At 43.9% G+C, this 7,091-nt stretch overlaps 1 non-coding gene across 1 annotated transcript; it reads left to right on the forward strand.

Moving 5' to 3' along the window:
* Positions 1 to 6,475: 6,475 nt before the first annotated feature.
* Positions 6,476 to 6,582, forward strand: LOC115933691 (U6 spliceosomal RNA). Its single transcript, XR_004069545.1, has one exon. It is a non-coding gene; the product is annotated as a U6 spliceosomal RNA (small nuclear RNA).
* The last annotated feature ends 509 nt before the right edge of the window (positions 6,583 to 7,091 follow it).

Here is a 7,091-nt window from a genome sequence, read left to right on the forward strand (position 1 = left end):
CACTGAGCTGGCGGTTCCTCCTTTGCACCCCAGGTACATGCTCAGATCTGTGTACCCTCCACTTTGTCCTCCAGCTTTGTGTTTGGATGTCCACAACTCCCATGAAAAGGGCCCCCGAGAGCTGGCACAGTGCATGTTTCCTCTCCAGACTTCTACGAACCTGGCACATAATTGTTTGCTGAAAGATGGCATGTTCCTAAAACAGAGGAAGTAGAACCTGAATGAAGCGAAATCCAACTTCCCACTCCCTGCTCTCACTTCCTCTGGGACAGGCCTTGAGCAAGAGAGACAAAAAGAACAAGAGATGATCTTTCCCTTTAATGGGATTTCAGTCTGATCAGGGAGATAGTAACAGAAAGACTAGACTAGACTAGTGTATGATTAAATGACATTTGCCATCCCCAGAAGAGGGAGAGACCTGCATGGAACAGGGTGGTCAAGGCAGGCCTCCTGGAGGAGGCAAAGACTTAGATTTAACAGTACCAGAGCTCCAGGATAGATCCTCCTCTGACTGAACTCCGTATTTCTTTCTCCCACCCCAACCTTCCCGGGTCCCCAGCTGAAGGGGTATGTGTGTGTGTGTGTGTGTACATGTGCCTGCACACATGTACACGTGTGGTTAGAAAGGGGGTATTAGTATCTCTCTCCTAGGATGGAGTCTCAAGGACAGGCCCATCATCTCCTCAGTTTGCCCCTCTCTTTCCCACTTCACCTGGGGAATGGAATAAGAATGGGATAAGTATAATACAATGAGGCGAATGCAGAACCAACTAGATGTACACCCAACAATGTGGATGAACCTTAAAACAGTGCTGCCTGAAGAAGGCAAGAAACAGAATGAAATCTGCAGCACATCATTCATATAAACTAAAAATACATGCGCAGAGAAAGGCCACTTTTTTTTTTTGGAGACAAAGTTTCGCTCTTGTCACTCAGGCTGGAGTGCAATGGCACGATCTTGGCTCACTGCAATGTCCACCTCTAGGGTTCAAGCGATTGTCCTGCCTCAGCTTCTAGAGTAGCTGGGATTATAGGAGCCCACCACCATGGCCAGCTAGTTTTCGTATTTTTAGTAGAGACGGGGTTTCACCATGTTGCCCAGGCTGGTCTCGAACTCCTGACCTCAGGTGATCCACGTGCCTCGGCCTCCGAGAGTGCTGGGATTACAGGCGTGAGCCACCACACCCAGTCGGCAACGTATGTTTTATAGAGACACAGACAAAGATGTGATGTCAAACACACTAATGTGGTTGCCTCATTTATGGATGGGGGACTGGGCTGGTGAATGAGGATTAAAGGAATAAATAAATAAAACAAGAGAGGGCCTCTGTATAGAATGGTGATGACAGCATGCAGTCGAGGAGAATGATGAACTCAAACTTTTGCACCTGAGGGCCAAACAAAAGCTCAAAATGATGCCACTGACTTTAGGAAGGCACTCATATCTGTGTGAGTGGGAGAGAGAAGGGTTTGGGGCAGGGATTTGACTGTAGCTGTAATGTTTTATCCCTTTAAAAAAGATAAGATAATCTGAAGCAAAATGTTAATATCTGTTGAATCTGGGGAGAGGCTATGAGGGTTTCTGTTAAACCATTTTGTGTACATTTTAAATGCAGTCATGCATGAGTTAATGATGGGGAATAAATTCTTAGAGATACGTTGTTAAGCAATTTTGTTATTGTGTGAACATTATCCAGTGTACTTACACAAACTTAGAATGGAATAGCTGACTATATAACTTAGACTATATGGTCTAGCCTATTGCTTGAAGGCTGCAAACCCATACTCCACGTTACTGTACTGAATAATGAAGACAAGTGTAACACGATGGCAAGTATTTGTGTATCTAAACATAGAAAAGGTACAGTAGAAATGTGGTATCGTAGTCTTATGAGACTACTGTTGTATATGCAATGCTTTGTTGACTGAAACATCATTATGTGGTTCATGACTGTATATCATAATTTTAAAAAATATTTGAAGAGGTTGCCAATCAAGACACTATAAACTAATTTTGTGGCTTTTGTCAAAATTCATTTCTTTCTTTCTTTTTTTTTTTTTTTTTTTGTTTTGAGACAGGGATCACTCAAGCAATCCTTCTGCCTTAGCCTCCCAAGTTGGTGGGACTACAGTCATGTATGCCACCACGCTCGGCTAATTTTTTTTTTTAATTATTGAATAGAGATGGGGTCTTGCTATGTTGCCCAGCCTGGTCTCAAACTTCTGGACTCAAGTAATCCTCCCTTCTTGGCCTCCCAAAGTGGGATTACAGATGTGAGCCACTGTGCCTCGCCCTGGCTAAATTTTAAATTATTTTTGTAGTGACAAGGTTTTGCTATGTTGCCCAGACTGTCTTGAACTCCTGGCCTCATGTAATCCTCCTGCCTTGGCCTCCCAAAGTAGAATTCATTTCTGTTGCTAGGTTGGCCTCTGAACAGTTTTACAGAGCTGAATGCTCTAGTCTTCTGTGACACAGTCTTTTTCTTTTTTTTTTTTGAGACGGAGTCTCGCTCTGTCACCCAGGCTGGAGTGCAGTGGCTCAATCTCGGCTTACTGCAACCTCTGCCTCCTGGGTTCAAGGAATTCTCTTGCCTCAGCCTCCCGAGTAGCTGGGATTACAGGCATGCACCACCATGCCCGGCTAATTTTTGTAGTTTTAGTAGAGACGGAGTTTCATCATGTGGCCAAGTGGTCTTGAACTCCTGACCTCAAGTGATCCACCCACCTCAGCCTCCCAAAGTGCTGGGATTACAGGCATGAGCCACCATACCCGATGACACAGTCTTAATAAGGAGAAGAATATGAAGAATTTGACTTTTTATTGATGCTAAAAGCATTAATAAATAAGATCTTTGGAAAAATGTGGAAAATGGAAAATGTCACTGCCTGCTGTCTGTAGGGTGAAATCAAATGGCTAAAGAGCTATAGAAGCATTTTGTTCTCACTTGTTGGGTCAGATCAACTTCCCAGGACTTTTTGGGAAGATCACAAATCCTAGACAATCGTACTGCAGTGCTCTAGGAATTCCTGGAGGGCTGGAAGGCTCACAATTAGGGCTTTTTCTCTGGGCACCAACCTGACACCCATGGCAAGGGGGCTGAGCAGTTGTCTATGGTATAGATGCTATATTCTATGACTCCTGTTGGCCCTAGCCATAGCTGATTGGTATAGAGGGTCAAAGCTGGGCCAATCAGATTATCTGTCTCAGGATTCTGGAATTCTGAACTGGGGCAGAGACAGGGAGTTGTGGGAATGCGGTTGCTTTAATGGGAATGTTCTGGTGAGGAGATGCATTGACTCCAGATGCTTACATCCTTTCCTGAGGCTCAATTGTTCAACCTTTTCATGAAATTTAGGGCCAAACAAAAGGTCAAAACCAAAATCACTCTTAGAAATGATGCCACCGACTTTAGGATGGCACTCATATCTGTGTGAGTGGGAGAGAGAAGGGCTTGGGGCAGGGATTTGACTGTAGTTGTAATGTTTTATTCATTATTGTGAATTTTGTCATATTATTGTGATTTGTCAGGGTTGATTTCTATTACTTGTCCTATGGAGTAGGTTACTATATTTTTGTCTTCTCACCTTCCCCTGGTGCTGCTGTTAATACATATGGTATCTTTATTGAGTTAGAAAAAGATGCCTGACTCTGGGTGGACAAGCAAGGAAAAGCTGTTCTTTCCTTCAGGCGGACACAGCCTCTAACCAGGGTGGAAGGTTTGGCCAGTGGAGCACAGGCTGGGTTTCAGGCCATACTCCGCTCACTTCCTTGGCCCAGCCCTTTTGTGCACTGCACAGATGACATCCCCATTTATGGCGGCCTTACACCTGTCCACCATGTGCTTTTGGGATGATCTGTCTTCTGCAGCTAGGCATCATTCAGAATATGAAGGGCTATTCCAGACAAGATTCACGGGACATGGTCTATCATGCAAGTCCTATTCTGGACTTTAAGGCTCATGACAAAGATGTTCAAAGTCAAACCTGCTCAAAGTCAAGACTTAAAGGAAATGTAGGAAAACTCTCTGGCCTGATAAAGTCCACAGAAGCCTCATCTTCTTCTGATGAATGATCTTCAGGCTTGAAAGGATGCCTTCCTCCAAACAGGCTGGCAGACGTTCTTGAAATGTCAAAGGATAGGCCAGGGGTGGTGGCTCACGCCTGTAATCCTAGCACTTTGGGAGGCCAATGTGGGCAGATTGCCTGAGCTCAGGAGTTCAAGACCAGCCTGGGTAATGTGGTGAAACCCCATCTCTACTAAAATTCAAAGAATTAGCTGGACATGGTGGTGCACGCCTGCAGTCCCAGCTACTCAGGAGGCTGAGGCAGGAGAATCACTTGAGCCCAGGAGGCGGAGGTTGCTGTGAGCCAAGATTGCACCACTGCACTCCAGCGTGGGTGACAGAGCGAGACTCCGTTTCAAAAAAAAAAAAAAAAAAAGAAAGAAAGAAAGAAAGAAATGCCAAAGGGTACTCCTCCATCCCCCTGTGAAAAAAACTAAAAAACTAGTGGTGAGAAGTTAAGAGCAAGATCACAGGAACAGATGACAAGGAGGTGTCTGAAGGCCACAATGAGAGTGACATGGAAACCAGCCAAGGCACTGAAGGCCATGGGAAGAAAATGATCTCAAGGAAGAGATAATTCCTTGAGAGGAGGCTGCTCCAGCTCTGATTTGTTCATTCATTTTACAGTCAGGAAGCCACTCCACCCCCGAAGAAGGTAGTATGAGTCCTACTACCTTTCTGAAAGGAAGCTGAGTACAGAAAAGCAAGACAGTAACTTTCCCAAGCCAGGGAACCCCTGTCTCCCCAACTTCTGCATCATGTAGACCATTTGTGTCTACAACTTACAGTAGGCAGTGTAGACTAGCAGTTGAGAATGTGAGTCTAGAATCAGAATGCCTGGGTTCAAACCTCAACTCTGTTACTTTCCAGCTATTTGGCCTTGGACATATTACTTAAACATTTGTGTGTTTTAAAACATGTACACAATCCTTTGACTCTCTTTCCATCAAGAAGTGGAGCCTATGTCCCCTCCCTTTGAACCTGGGTGGAAATGTGGGAGTGCCTAGATAAATAGAATGTGGCAAAAGTGACACTGTGTGATTTCCAAGGCTAGGTTAGAAAAGACCCTGCAGCTTCTGATGATTCCTTTAGGGACACTCATGTCGGGAGGCTTCAGCTGCTGTGAAAGAAACTCAGCTACCCTGAGGCTGCCTTGTAGAGGGACTGCATTTAAAGTGAGAGATTCCTGAGGAGCCCCAGCCATCCAGCCCCAAGCAGTGTGAACCTCCTAGTCTAGACCCCAGCATTTGAGCTGACCTCAGCACCAGCCACCAATTGACTGCAAACTCATGAGACACCCTGAGTGAGAACTGCCTAGCTTAGTCCCTGTCAACCCTCAAATTTCATGAACAAAATAAATGATTGTTGTTGTCTTAAGACCACTGTTTGGGGATGGTTTCTTATCATGCAATAGATAGCTGATGCAGACTTTTCTATAACCTAGAAACGGAATGCTGCCATCACAGAACCTAAGTCATGTGGCTTTAGGACTGGGAGATGGGTAGAGATTGTAAGGACTTTGAGGATATTGTTGATGGGAGTCTGATAGTTCTCAAGGAAGTTGCTGGTGAGGGCTTAAAGGAAAGTGAGAAAATTTTATTAGAAGCAGAAGGAAAGGGGACAAACCCTTATTACGTGGTGGAAGAAAGTTAGTAACATTGTCCCTTGAAGCTATGTGAGCAATAGAAAATGTGCCTAATGAAGGCTGGGCACGGTGGCTCACACCTCTAACCCCAGCATTTTGGGAGGCCGAGGTGGGCAGATCACATGAGGTCAGGAGTTCGAGACCAGCCTGGCCAACACGGAGAAATCCTGTCCCTACTAAAAATACAAAAATTAGCTGGGCTTGGTGGCTCATGCTTGTAATCCCAGCTACTCGGGAGGCCAAAGCTGCAGAATCGCTTGAGCCCAGAGGGCAGAGGTTGCAGTGAGCTGAGACTGTGCCACTGCCCTCCAGCCTGGGTGACAGAGTAAGACTCTGTCTCAAAAAAAAAGAAAAAAAAAGAAAAATGAAAAATAAAATATGCCTAATGAACTAATGGTTTGGGCTAAAACAATTTTTAAGCAGACTGTTGAAAATGCTAGTTGGATTAGAAAATGCTAGTTGGATTATTTTAGCTGTATACGATAAAGACAGAGAAAGATGAGTTAAAAGGAAGCTTTAACTTTCAAGCAAAATTTATAAAACATATACAAGAGCCAGGGGCTTGCTGGGTTTGAAAATAAATCTGCTTTTCATTCTCAGCCTCCCAGATGGCAAAAGATTCTCAAAGTATGAAAGGGCTTCAGGACAAAGATAAAACCCAGAGTGGGACTATAAGAACCTTTGTTAAAATCTCAGAAATATCTAAGGCTTCATAAAATATTTTGAATAGACAAAGGCCCTCTAAGTATTTCAAGAGTGTGCCTCAGTACTCGCTTCAGCAGCACATATACTAAAATTGGAACAATACAGAAAAGATTAGCATGGCCCCTGTGCAAGGATGACATGCAAATTCACGAAGCACTTCATATTAAAATAAAAACAAATTAAAAATAAAATAAAAAAGAGTGTGCCTCACAGATCCTCTTCATTAAACAACAGGGCTTCTAAGTATCTTAAGTAAATCGTTTTACACCAGCCTCACATTGAGAATGTAGAGAATGTTTTCTTGATGAAATGTTTGGTTATAGCTTTTGACTAACAGAGTGAGCCCCAATAGGATTCATGGGAAACTCACACAGTTTTTACTAGAATTATTTTGTCAGAAGCACCACCAGCTTGGGCAAAAAGGGTCAGAATAGTGTGAAATGAAAAAAGGCTTTTGGACCCCCAAAATTCTATGGGAAGGAAACAAGCTGAAAACTACTCAGTCGGAAACACCAGGTGTATTAGTCCATTTTCACACTGCTGATAAAGACATACCTGAGACTGGGCAATTTACAAAAGAAAGAAGTTTAACTGGACTTACAGTTCCACATGGCTGGGGAAGCCTCACAATCATGGCAGAAGGCAACAAGGAGCAAGTCACATTTTACATGGATGGT

Source organism: Gorilla gorilla, chromosome 12, assembly GCF_029281585.2.
Source record: "Gorilla gorilla gorilla isolate KB3781 chromosome 12, NHGRI_mGorGor1-v2.1_pri, whole genome shotgun sequence".
In the NCBI taxonomy this organism is placed as follows: Eukaryota; Metazoa; Chordata; class Mammalia; order Primates; family Hominidae; genus Gorilla; species Gorilla gorilla.